At 40.4% G+C, this 13593-nt stretch overlaps 1 protein-coding gene across 3 annotated transcripts in view; it reads left to right on the top strand.

Annotated features, from left to right (window-relative positions):
• CHRM2 (cholinergic receptor muscarinic 2) overlaps positions 1 to 13593 on the top strand; it is a 91527-nt gene that overhangs the window by 66658 nt on the left and 11276 nt on the right. The window contains exon 2 of one of the 3 annotated variants that reach the window (XR_009728279.1): positions 4317 to 4943. The exons of 1 other annotated variant lie outside the window; for it this stretch is intronic. The gene's annotated coding sequence lies outside the window, so the exon portion shown is untranslated. Of the gene's footprint in view, positions 1 to 4316; positions 4944 to 7023; positions 8270 to 13593 lie in introns of those variants that run through there. One more of the 3 variants, XM_061372007.1, reaches the window with a different exon arrangement.

Raw genomic sequence — 13593 nt, 5'->3', positions numbered from 1 at the left:
AGTTCACACCAACTTCATGGTATAATTTCAATGATTTGATGCAGGTTTTAGCTTCATTGCATTAAATGAATCCTCTTAGATTCCCTTAGTCTTTTCTCTGACCCTGACTTCTCCTTTATTTTCAGGCATTTTTCTAGCTCTCCCTTAGCAAAAGCTCTGTATATGTGCATAGAAATGCCTGACATCAGCCTCAAAATCCCACCACTTCCAAGCAAGCATAGGCTCTGTGTAACAATGCGGAAGCACAGGGATAGTCTTCACCCATTTTACTGGATGCCCTTCTTGTAAACAAGCAAACAAACAAGTGAAAAGGTGAGCAAACCTCTGGCTCCCTTCTTTGCCTTGAATTATGGCATGCTCTGCAGTTATATACTAGCTCTAGTGTCTTGAAGACTTATTGTGCCTAGCATTACTCAAATGTGAAAGATCACCCATGTCTTATAGTTCTGTTAGCTCTGAGTTGCAAGATAAACTCGAAGCATGCGAAAGAGACAAAATGGTCGAAAGAAGACTGAAATGGAGAAACAGATTACCATAACGAATAGTGTTTGGGTACTTGAGGTGTCTTTGAGGTTAAGGTGATGTACTGTGTCCATATTATTCAGGAACACACAATGATTCCAAACAAGTTCAATCTAAGTCATTGTTTTTATAGCAAAACTCTTGTTTCTGCAAAACTGTGTGTCACATTGTGCAATGTGCAATATCATCGTTACTTACAGTGGAATTGGTCTGCCTTGACACATCCTCCCAGTTCTTTCATACTCAAGTATTTTGCAAAGTATATTTCTGATATTTTCAGGACAGCCAAAAAATAAGAATGCTGATTTAGCTGAGTGTTAATTAGAGCTGGACTATTTATGGAGGTAACTCTTCACTGAACATCAGTATAACTTTTGGACTATGCTTCAATCTGTATACGCTCATCATCTTCCATGTTGGATGAATATCAGGACCACTATATTAACAACCAAAACGGTAATACAGTGAGCCTGACTATTTTCCAGCAAGCCTTTGTGTTTGAACTGTATGTGGTTAATCATCTTAATGCTTCTGTGTTGAACCTTTACACTGGAAAACTAATATAAACCAGAGAGGAAACAGATGTTCCTTCAAGGCCTGCATGCTTTGGACCAGAGATGGACAGCAATCCTTGTTCCTGGTAAAAGCATTTTGGAGGCAAGGGAAAAGATACACACTATGTAATAGGGATGGAAAAGTTTACCTCTGTGTGATCCTGTTCACTAATATTCTATGGGTTTGCTAGGGCATGCTAAAACAGCCATTTCTCTAGGTTGTGCATACACTAACACTTGTTTCAAGCCAATACAGAGCTTGGGATCTTCTCAATCACTTCATTACAATTGTTAGGTGAACCTGTGATAGGGAAAGGAACAAAATAATGGCTAAGGGCAAACATGGAGCCTGTTTCACCTGTGCTTAAAGGCCTTTTAATTTGATATGAGCTGAGGTATGTACTTGAGTAGTCACTCTTGGGGTTGATTATCACCAACATACAGCTTTGTTCCCATCATAAATGTCCTGCTCAGACTGCGCCCTGCACTAACAAAAGTGGAAGTGGAGCAGAACTCAAAGAGACTGATCTGTATTCCTTAAGCTGCTTTCTGTGGGCTCTTCCATTCATACGTGTGTCCCTTTCTTTCACACTGTTTGCAAGGGTGGTCAACAACAGGTCAAAGCTGTGGAAATAGGGGCAAGAGGGATCTTTTACTGATTCTCTGGGGCAATCTTTAGGCTTCAGCTCCTGGGAAGCAACAGACATTCCACTTTGCAGAGCACAGGCTTGTTACTCCCCCTGGGCAAACCCTGGGGCAGTTAATTCTAGCGCAGATAATACGCTGTGGGAGCCTTGACTTGCATGTGTCAGCTCTGAGTAAGAAACCAAGGATCTGCGTTATGGTGATTCTTTTTCCTCTCCAGTGTGCTTTTGGCAGACTCCCAGACAGCTTTCTGCACAATCATGTGGGCTGCTTTCATAACATCTGACTCTATATTAAACAAAGGTATATGTGTTTCTTCCTCCCTGGTCCATAGTGACTGAGAATTTCATGGCATATGCTAGAATTATATAAGCACAGAAGCATGGTATAGTTCAGATGAAAGGAACCTCAGGAGGTCTCTACTCAAACTTCCTACTCAAAGCAGGGTCAGTATTAAGCTCAGACCAGGTTGTTCATGGTTTTAAACACTGTGTCTTGAAAAACTCCAAGGATGGAGTGTGTACACTGTCTCTGGGCAACTGGTCCACTGCTTTGCTGTCCTCATGGTGAAAGAATTTTTCCCTAAATCCCATCAAAACCTTATGTCTTTTTCTCTCATCCTCCCACCACACAACACTACAAAGAGACTGGCTTCACCTTCTCGGTAGCTTCCCTGTAGGCAGGTATTGGTAGGCTGCTATTAGGTAGTCCAAAAGACATCTCTCCTTCAGGCTAGAGAAGACCCTTTCTCTCAAACTTCCCTCACAGGTCACATACTTCAGGTTATCAAATAATATATACTCTATGACTGATATTGGACAGAGGGCTTTTTGTCAAACTACTTTCCAAGATGGATCAGTTACTGGATAAAAGCATTTTTTAATTCAAAATCTCTGCTAGATTACAGAAGATTCTGATGTGCTGGACACAACCCTCCCTGGGCATACCTTCTGTCTCATGGCTGATGTGAAATGAAGAGATATGCAAAGCCCCTGTCCATTGTATGACAGCCACTGCCACCACAGTGGTAACACTTGGGAGAATAAGGACAGAATACAATTTGAGAATCAGCATCTCCCAGTGGTGATTCTTATCCCCAGTCTTGCAGGCAGAGCCCAGCTGCCCCTGGGAATATTGCATCGGTTCTTCCACTCTGTATGGTTTCAGTAACTGAACTGAAAGAACCAATCTTCCATCCAACAGCTCTCTCAGAAATTTCGTGTAGCCCCCATTGATTTCCTTGAGAGGGAAACATATATATATATATAGCATTGCTTTTTGCTTTTCCTTTTACACAGGAAAGAGTTTAATCAGTGCCCTTTGTGTTAAACCATTAGATGTGGCCACCTGTGGTATCTTGAAGTTATTCACATTTTTAAGTGTTTTTAAATGTTCAGTCTAAGCCACCCAGAGTTTTTCCAGCAGGGGGGAAAAACTCAGTTGCCTGGAAGCTTTTCCATTACCTTACGCCACAGGAGTGGCATAAAGCTGCTAAAGAAAAGTCTGAATCTAGTGCTCATGTTTCTACTACAGGGAACAGGTTCTCCTTTTTAGGAGGTGGGAGAGCAAATGTGGGGGAGTTCAATTTGCTTCCTGATATTTATTTATTCTTCTGTCTATTCACTCAGCATCAAGAGATGAGTAAAAATGGTAAAGATTTGGATTCTTTTTGTTTTATTCAGAGAAACACTTGCCTATGGCAGTCATATTATTTCTTTCCCCTCCTTCTGTTTGCAGTATGATGACCTCATCTTTGCCAGGACCTCCTCCATCCCATCCCACTGCAGCTATTTCCACAGTTTTAATTTCCAGTTTATAATGAAATGTCTGTTATCCACAGCTCCTCCACAGAACAGGTGAATCACAAAGATGAGATTTTATTCCTTAGTTGTTTTGCTGCTTGTGTCTGGTCATGAGACTATTATTATGATCTTTTTTTAAGGTGCTTTTCCTAGTCTCTGTCATTTACAAAGTGTTTTTATCAGTTAAGGATTCAATGTTACTTTATGAACTTAAAATGGTTATATACGTAGACATCCATTTAGCCATAAACACAATGTGTTGAGCAAACTGCAGCAGATGCTTAAAAGTGGGGAATTATTGTAAAATAAATACATCTGGAAAAAATGTATGTGAAGAAGACTGCATCCACACCTCTGGGATACTCAGAAGCACATCAGGCACCAATCCTGAGTCCAGTGTTATACTTTGTAGAATTGTTTTGCAATAAGTTATGTCTGCCAACTGCCTGGCTACAGTCAAAGTTAGTTTCACGTGACCCTGTGCTAAAAAAAGGGAAAGCGCTGTCCTTCAGAAGGAGGAAATGTGTGGCTGGGCACGCAAAATGCTACAAAAGTGCACTGGAGACAAGAGTTTTCTCCCAGGTGACGAACAGCAAGCGTGATCCCAGGACAGTTTACAGCAGGGAACAGAAGAATATAGTTCTATGTCCAATAAAACAATGAAGTTGGGCTAGTCCTCAGACACCAATCCTGGTTTTCCCTTTTTTCCCTGGTTTGTCCTGAACCTACCAAAAGCAACAGAAGTTTTGCCATACACAAGGCTTTTGACCTACTGATTATTATTTTTTTTCAGAGCAAATTACCATGGGGTTTCAGACTCTGAACTTCACGTTTGGATGAGTAATGTGGCTTGTATGGTAGACCTCCGCTTTCAGTGTTCTACAAGTCAGGCTTCCACTGCTGATGTCGATATGTGAAAATTCACAACCCACTTCATGAAATATCTGCAGTATCCTCCCAGTGGCTGTTTTCATGAGCAACCTGATATTTAATTCATTTTTAAGAATATAAACCTGCACAAAAGTAGAAAGTTTGCAGAGCAGATGAAGTGAATCTACACAAGCAAATATTATCTGTGCATTTTTGTAATGAGTAGGTAGTTTTATTAGCTGCGGAGGGAGCTCAGATTAATTCTGTGAATCTCAAAACCAAACAGTATATAGGAAGACACATCAGAGACACTGCACATTCAAAGGCTGTGTGCTGACAGAAACACTGCTTATTGTTGATTAGCCCATATAGTTTGAATTACTCTGGATTTACCGTCTTTTGTCTGACACTCACAGTTCTGTCCAAACCGCTTGTGTACACTGTGATAAGAAGACAGATGAACAGGAGAAAATGCAATGCAGATCAGCTACATCAAGAAATATATCAATAAAGAACAAAAAATAACAGGAAATAAAACTACAGCAGAACATAAATATGTATTCCATATATACATACACAGAGAAAGAGAGATTATGCTCTGCAGGCATTGATTTTCTATCTGTTGCAGACAGATTCTTTTGAACGAAATGGGAAAAATAGTTGTTTGAATAGCGATTAGCCCTTAACACCTTTTGTATTTTCTGGAGTAGCTACTGTCACTGTTTGTGATATAACAAGTCCCTGAATAAAAATAGGAAGACAAAAGGAGATAACTGAGACAACACAGTAGGGATAAAGCTTTAGGGTCCAGGCTGTAAAAGGAGTAAAGGAAGGAAAGCACACAAGTCCCTTCCTTAAAAGGAAGGAAACAATACTGAATAAGGATGGTGTCAGCTGAGCTGAGCAAGATTGGATATGCAATGTGCAAGACAGCGTTCCTGCTGTGTGAAAGAGCATATGCCAGAGATATCTAACACAAGCATGCATTAGCTTTATATTCACAGACTTCCTACATGCATCCTGTGAGAGAAAAAGTGCAGAGGTATCTTCTGAATGTTCTCAAAGTAGCAGGAAAAAGTCTGTGCTGTTTCTCTGGCTGTGCTGGTTGCGTTATACTGAAAGTTCCTCACAGGTGCCTATTTAAATTTGCCTATTCTGTCCAGCCAATATGTTTGCCACAGTGAAAATAGGAAGTGAGGAAAATCTTGGAGAGCAACTGTTGCCCAATGTTAGTAATAACCTAAGCAAGACTGTACAAATAACAAAGTCTACTCTGTCAAAAGTACCGAATAAAGAGGTAACAGATACTTCCAAGAACTGCAATTAAACTTACTTTGGGAGAAGTACATTTGCAGTTCTGATCTTGAGACCAGAATACCTCTCCATTTACCTTTGCTATGTGTTTAGGATTTGCCTGTTATGAACATAAATATTCCCTAATTGACACCCTAGTTACAGCTGAAAGCTTCAGACAGGGTAAGGAATCTGCTGTGCTGGACACTGCCCAGGTGCTCTAGGAAAAATCCTAGCTGAAATACATTCCTATATTCAGTGAAACTGTATGGTGGGTCACCATTCTATGCTTAGTTCAAATTAATGCATCAAGAGGTAGCAGTTCCTAAAGGAAACCGTTTGCCAGCAGATGACCATTGTCCCCAAAGATGGACAAAGATGCCCGATGTCCCCAAACAACCACCATGCTAATGTCAAGGTAGATGAGACATAAGCTTTTAAGCTCAATGGGTAGGGCAGAGCAGCCTATTTGGTTAGTGAAGTCCTTCCCCAGCTCTCCGAGTTACAGAGTATACAAGGAGAAAATACAAGATGTGAAGCACTTTGATATCTGCAGTTCCCAGCTCTCCCCAGAGCTCAGCTGGTGATGGGAGGCTCCGCCTGGGCTGGAGGTGGGGGAGATGGATGTCACTTCAGTGTGATTTTTATGGAAATCAAGGAGAAGGCTTCTGAGTCACCAAGGCCCCTGTGGCATGCCTGCCAGGGACAGACTTTGGTAGGGCTCAGCCCTCCAAGAGAAGCAGAAAGGACTCCTGTAAATAAGGAAATTTCAGTAATAAGTAGTTGCTTTGTGTCACCAGTTTCTCACTCTGAAGGAAATAGCCCATTAGAGTCAGAACAGTGTTAACTACTCGTTGGTGAGGCAAAATCATGTGGGCTGATTCTCTCATAGCTGACAAAGGTATTTAGAGAAAAAAATCACAAGAATTCAAAACAATTCTTAAGCCTCAACACTTGTTTCAACCTGTGTTGTTCACGAGGATGGAGCCAGGCTTTTCTCAGTGGCAAACAATGATAGGACAAGGGGCAATGGGTACAAACTGGAACACAAGAAGTTTCACTTAAACTTGAGAAGAAACTTCTTCTCAGTGAGGGTGACAGAACACTGGAACAGGCTGCCCAGGGAGGTTGGGGAGTCTCCTTCTCTGGAGACATTCAAAACCCTCCTGGACACGTTCCTGTGTAACCTTATCTAGGTGTTCCTGCTCCGGCAGGGGTATTGGACTAGATGACCTTTTGAGGTCCCTTCCAATCTCTAGCATACTGTGATACTGTGATACTGTGTGGGTAAGGAGAGACAAGCATACTTTATTCGTGGCAAGCTCTTACTCAGGTGTTCTTTTGAGGCTGGAGAGAGCTTTCATTTACTTTTTTTCCCAAGAGGCTTTCCACAGTCCTTTTCTTGGGCTCTAAAGAGAAAGCTCCAAACTGTGTGTCTTGGCTCTCCAGGAACAAGAAATGTCATATTCTCATGAGCAATCTTGATCTCATAGCCTTAAGAATGTCATAGCAATCAATTACTTTTCTAAAGTGAAGCATTAAACTTTTTGGCATTCCCCATTAATAATAACTACCACTGCCAGTTTGCTTGTAAGTCTCTACACAACTTTCTCTTGAAAATAAAATTCTAATTAAAGTTCTAATGAACTTTCTTCTCAGAAAGAGAAAAAATTGAACACCTTTCATGCCTTCCTGTATACAGCCTTTCAGAAAAAAACCTTTTGGCTCACTTACCCAGGTTCACTCTGTATTTTAATACTGACTGCAGCAAACAGGCAGATCAAACCACTTTCTGACTACAGAAGCACAACGTGCATCACAAGATTGCAAAAGAGAAAGTATGAAAGCTATGAGCTTTCCTTCTTTTTACTACATTATTTTTATTCTCAGCCAAATATAGTACAGTCTTTGCATTAGAATAGTCTGGATCACTATTTACTTAATTCTTTAACATCACCCTGTTTCCTAGTATTGAAAAAAATGGAAGGTATCACAAGCTATGTGCAGCTTGTTCATGACAAATTTTCTAGAATGGAATGCCTGAAACTCAAATTTCTATCTGTGTTTGATGTCCATGTGTATTTACATGGGTGTTTAAGGCATATTGGCTCAGATTAGTTCAAGGTAAATTGCATCAGTTTCTTGCTATCTGGAGTTCTAAATCAGTCCATTAATGTAAAGCAACAGACCCCCTTCACCTGTGAAGACTACAAGGCAGCAAGAAGACGTTGTCCCAGAAAAGATGTAATAGTTCATTTCTTTCAATTTCTCTATCAAATTGACAGTTGAAAATAAGCATGAACTATGTAGCTATGTCCCATTATAAAAAGACTGTGCTCAAGTATGGGGCATGAATTAAGTACATCAGAAGGTGCTACTCCTAGCATGAGTAGCTAGGAAAGACATTTGTCTTATTATCTGATATAATTATATTATTTGGGAATGTAATTTTTTGCGTGCTTGATCTACTTTTCACAAATCATGCAATTCAAATGTGTTACCTTTGATCTAAATGGATTCTGAATTTGCAATACCTACATTGGAGGTAATGGAAGAAAGAATTAATACACTTCTGTGTAAGATGTAAGTAAGGAGTTGTCCTGTGTTTTTCCACATCCTTTGCACTATTTTTGACCCTTGCCTGTTTCCAGCCTGTGTGGATAACAGACATCCCTTGTGTCGGGTCTTAGAAACATAAGCAATATTGTTGATGTAGATGAAACAGTGATGGTACCACTCTTCCCCTTCCTTTCTGTCTCACCAGAGAGTTTCCAGGCCCTCATGGAGCCTCTCACTCCTGTATAATGATGTAACAGTCACAGTGGCAACCCTTTTTAAAAACAGCAGAACCCCACAGTTCCTTCCTGAAACAAATAAAAAAATTTGGTGCCTGCTCTTGCAAATGTTTGAGAAAATGATATGGAAGTATAGATACTATACTGATATAGTTTGTATCCTACATAGAATCCATACTAAATTAATTCCTGAGATTAATTTTCTGTTTGTCAAAACATAAATATCTAGACCTTGTTTTGGAAGAATCATAGAATAATAGAATAGTTAATGTTGGAAAGGACCTTAAGATCATCTAGTTCCAACCCCCCTGCCATGGGCAGGGACATCTTACACTAAACCATGTCACCCACGTCTGTGTCGAACCAAACCTTGAACACCGCCAGGGATGCAGCATTCACAACTTCCTTGGGCAACCCATTCCAGTGCCTCACCACCCTCAAAGTAAAGAACTTCCTTCTTATACCTAACCTAAACTTCCCCTCTTTAAGTCTGAACCCATCACTCCTTGTCTTATCACTATAGTCCCTAATGAAGAATCTCTCACCAACATCCTTATAGGCCCCCTTCAGATACTGGAAGGCTGCTATGAGGTCTTCACACAGCCTTCTCTTCTCCAGGCTGAACATTCCCACTTTCTTAGCCAATCTTCATATGGGAGGTGCTCCAGTACCCTTATCATCCTCGTGGCCCTCCTCTGGACTCATTCCAACAGATCCATGTCCTTTTTATGTTGAGGACAACAGAACTGTACACAGTACTCCAAGCTGAGGTCTCACGAGAGCAAAGTAGAGGGGCAGGATCACCTTCTTTGACCTGCTGGTCACGCTCCTTTTGATGCAGCCCAGGATACGGTTGGCTTTCTGGGCTGCAAACACACACTGCTGGCTCATGTTCGGTTTCTCATCAACCAGCTCATGTTCAGTGACCAACACCACCAAGTCCTCCTCTGCAAGGCTGCTCTGAATCTCTTCTCTGCCCAACCTGTAGCTGTGCCTGGCATTGCTGCTACCCAGGTGTAGGACCTTGCACTTGGCATGGTTAAACTTCACAGTTTAATCTCTTCTCAGAACAATGTGACACATCCCCAGTTAGTTACTGAGATTTTTACTATACGGATTACCAGAAGTCTTTTCATTTAGATGTAGAGCCATAATCTAATCAGATTTGAAATGTTTCTAATATCTGGTGGAGTAAAGGAAAAAGCACACTGTGCCTTAAATTGCATGGTCTGAGATATGCAAATCTCAGACAGTTAAGAGGAGAATAAATGATGCTGTCAGTGGTATGGTGTGTTTGGTGGCATTTGTTTAGAATAACCAGCATCACTATAAATTGATATAAAATTGTTATAGATTTCTTCAAACAGAGATGACTGACATTTTTAAATGCTCATTTGCAAAGTCGTAAATATAAAGAAGTGGATAATTAAATTTAAAGGGCATTTTCCAGGCATAATATTAGAAAGATTAAGAGGTTAAACATTAACCTGACAGTAAATCCCTCCCTTATGTTTTCCTGCAAACAAGAATGTCTGCACTTTAACTATTCAGTGCCATTCAGTGCATCAGACATCAAATGTGAGTGCATTGCATGTCACATACTAAAACAAAAAGATCGATAGTCACTCATTAAAAATGTAAAAAAAAAAAAAACCCAAACCCCAAAAAACAATTTTAATCCTAATTTACATAGTGTTTTATCCCTTAGCCCCAGAAATTACACTGTAGATACTTCATAAAAGCCATTCAAGACTTCATGATGTTATGGGTAACATGTTTAGAACCATAAAATGGACTGAATTTAGAACTGAACGTCATTTACACTCAGAAACAAGAGAAAATGTTATCTTAGTGATGTTGCCTAAAGCCCGAAAAGGCACTGCCAACCCTGAGGTTTTCTTATTTACTTTATGACTGGATATGCAGCAAGGAGCACTACCTGCTTTTGTTTGTGCTACAACTGCAAGTCCTGTTATGAGAAAGTCTGAGGGTAACCATCTTGGACATCATTCCAGCTTGACACAAGGAGCCTGCTCAGAGATGGAAAGTTGCTTGCTTGCTGTTTGACAAGCCCACGCTAAGATAACAGCATCTGGATTGGGATCACACAGCTGTTTTCTTACTGCCAAATTTTTTATGGTCTTTGTAAAGTAAGAACTAAAACTAACCTACTGAGAAGCAGTTATTCCAAAGTATCTTAAACCTGTTATATCATAAGCAGGAAAAAAAAAAAAAAAAAAAAAAAGGACAGGCAGACAATCTTTCTCTTTCTTTTTTCTCTTTTTTTTCCTCCAAACATTTCCTTTCAGATGTCCCTTTGAAGTCACAGGCTTATAGTGTGAGTGACTAAGAGCAAGGAGCTGTGAAATGCGCCTTTGAGCCATGTACTTCTCAAAGAATATCACAAGGCATATATGACTGGGGTACACGACATCTGCAAATCAGCATGGCATTATTGAGGCTTTGTTCAGTCTCAAACTCTGGGAGCTTCAGAGAACTAAAATCTTCAGCAAGGAAAAATCACTTTTCCCGTTCTCATTCCACCTTCCTACTTTTGAGGGGTCTCTGCTACCATATGCAATGACTGTGTTAGTGTAATTTGCTTATGAAGAAATAATAGAACATACACATAAATTCTATATATAATATAATTCTTGTATGTGTGTACACTAGGTATAGATTCCATTTTCTGTTCAGTTCAGCCTTGCTATTGCTTACTGATGTACGTTTTCCTATTGTTAGACATATACTCCCACTTCTCTGGTGTTGTAAGGTCACCCCATCAAACTACCCTCACAATACACCACTTTTCATGCTTACTAAAACAATTCCTGTTCAGATGGATCTGATTTACTTCTTAATCAAACACACAGATTGGCAGTTCAGGTTACATCTGCTGATTATCCACTCACGGGTCTTCTGCATTTCTCATTCAAAAACATTTTCATTACATCTATTACATAAAGGGTATTATAAAAGGATACTCCACTGATAATTCTCAAACAGGGAGCAAAATTGGTTCTCATGATTTTGGAGCAGTCAATACTGATGTATCAGGTTTTTACGAACTTCAAAGAAAATCTGTTGAAAGCTAGAACTATTTCTGTAAGTTATTTGGTGGAGCCACTGATCAGCCTCACTCAATAATCATCCCAAGTGGGAGGGCCGCACTGCAGTGTGTCATTATAGCTTTGCTTCCTGCTAGACCTGCCAGGAGGTTTATATGAGACTGCATGAATCTTTTTTGACTTTCTGCAGTTTAAAGTGCTCAGAGGAAAGAGAGCTGAGCACTGCTAACAAAAGGAGTAACTGTTAGACCAGAAGATGAGAGAAACAACACAGTATAAGGTGTGGAAATGGTAGCCAGAAGACTGACCTGAACAGCAGAGAAGTGGAGAACAAGATAAGAAAGACCAGAGAGGCTGAAGGTAACAAGGTGCTGCAATAGGCAGCAAGGAAAAATGGGAAGGGTATGAATGGGAAAAATGATGTGGGTCTGTCTCAGAACCACTGTTTACAGATCAGATAGTGCCTCTCCCTGAAGCAGAGCTTCTGCAAAGACCTAAGAAAGGAGTGTCGCTGTCAAGGATGTGAGGCAGCACTCACGGATATAACCAGGAATGGGGCAAAAAATGATACCATGACAACTCAAATACCCTGGACGTGACTTTACGGAGAGCTGTGACTGTTCTGCAGACCTGAGCTGTGCCTCTGACAGTTGAGCTGAGACAGCAGGGACGTGGTGTGCTGGACACCAGGACCCAGGGTCCCCAGAGTTCAGTCACAGTTTTGCTTACTTTATGCGATTTCTTTCCATTTGTACTTTTTTTCCATTTTACCTTCCCCAGGGATTAGAGGGAGAAATATAGAAACCCTTCAAGAAAATCCAGCCTTACCTGGAGATAAATATATGAATCCTATTTGATTATCTAAATCTCATACTGTTTGGAGACATATCCATCACAGAATGGCTGCTAATGGTCTCAGACCCAAGGTCATGGTTTTGCTTCAGAACTGAGCAAGAAAAGAATAAGGCAAGGGGAAATAAGTTCATATCCACAACATAGATAATAGCTTGGGAAACAACAAAAGCAATCTACCAGGGAAAAAAATAATCTATACAGGAAAACTGAATACACTGAAATTCCTAATTAGATGAAAAAGGGTAATTTTAAGAAAAGAAATAATTTCCACCCTCATTTCCAAAGAGGGTATGGAGGCCAAGTCCCAGTGAATGGCAGCAGAATTTAAGAAATTAAATGTTTGAATTGCTATTGGAAGTGAGATTTCAGATCTTCAAGTCACTTTAGTGTTTTGACAATGCTGCTCAAAGTGTACTTTGTGAAGGAATGCTAACCAATGTCTCTGTGGGCTGGTATGGGATAATACAAATAGGTGCTGAAACTGGGGACAGTGAGGAATTTCTACTGAAAACAGGTAATAAGGGATGACAATTCAAAGACACCAGGTGAATGCTTTTTCAGAACTCTGTTTCTCTTGCACTCTTTTCTTGCTTTCTCCTCATTAACTTTGCTTTGCATTCACTTCTCAGTCTTGTCCCATTTCCTCCCTCTTGCTTCAGCCCATTTATTATTTTCTCTCTTCTCTTGCCCGACACCTCTGATATGTCTTTCTTCAGCAGGCACTGGTCCCATGAAATAGGTTTGTGTTGCATGGAGACACATTGCAATGCAGCAATCGCTGCTGAGTGATTCTGTTGCTGCGGAATGGCACAGTGGGAGAGATTTCACCTCAGACAGAACACCCCAGGGACTCAGCAGTTTGATGGAGGAGATTGTTCCTTAGGTACATTACTAGATAGTGTTCTTATCTAGGTAGTATTTCACTTCCTTGCTTTACCAGCTCTTTACCAATTCAAAGAGTTGTTAAGTAAAGATGGGATTAGATGGAGAGGACTGGACCATGTAGGCAGCACTGCAGAAGATGAGGGTAAGGTAAAACCTCAGGAAACAAAATAAATTCATTAGTAGTCTTTTTAATCCTCAGATGTATTTTCTGTGGAAAGGTGGTGTGAGATGAGGAAACAGAAATTGCAAACTTACAGACAATGACAGATAAGCCTGGCAACGAAGAGATAGAGTAATCTATAGC

This window comes from Neopsephotus bourkii, unplaced genomic scaffold (assembly GCF_033783945.1).
Source record: "Neopsephotus bourkii isolate Nb327-2 ecotype Australia unplaced genomic scaffold, CSIRO-AGI_Nbou_v1 NB_1589, whole genome shotgun sequence".
Classification (NCBI taxonomy): Eukaryota; Metazoa; Chordata; class Aves; order Psittaciformes; family Psittacidae; genus Neopsephotus; species Neopsephotus bourkii.
The sequence above is the reverse complement of the archived record's forward strand: the minus strand, read 5'-3'. Positions and strand labels throughout refer to the sequence as shown.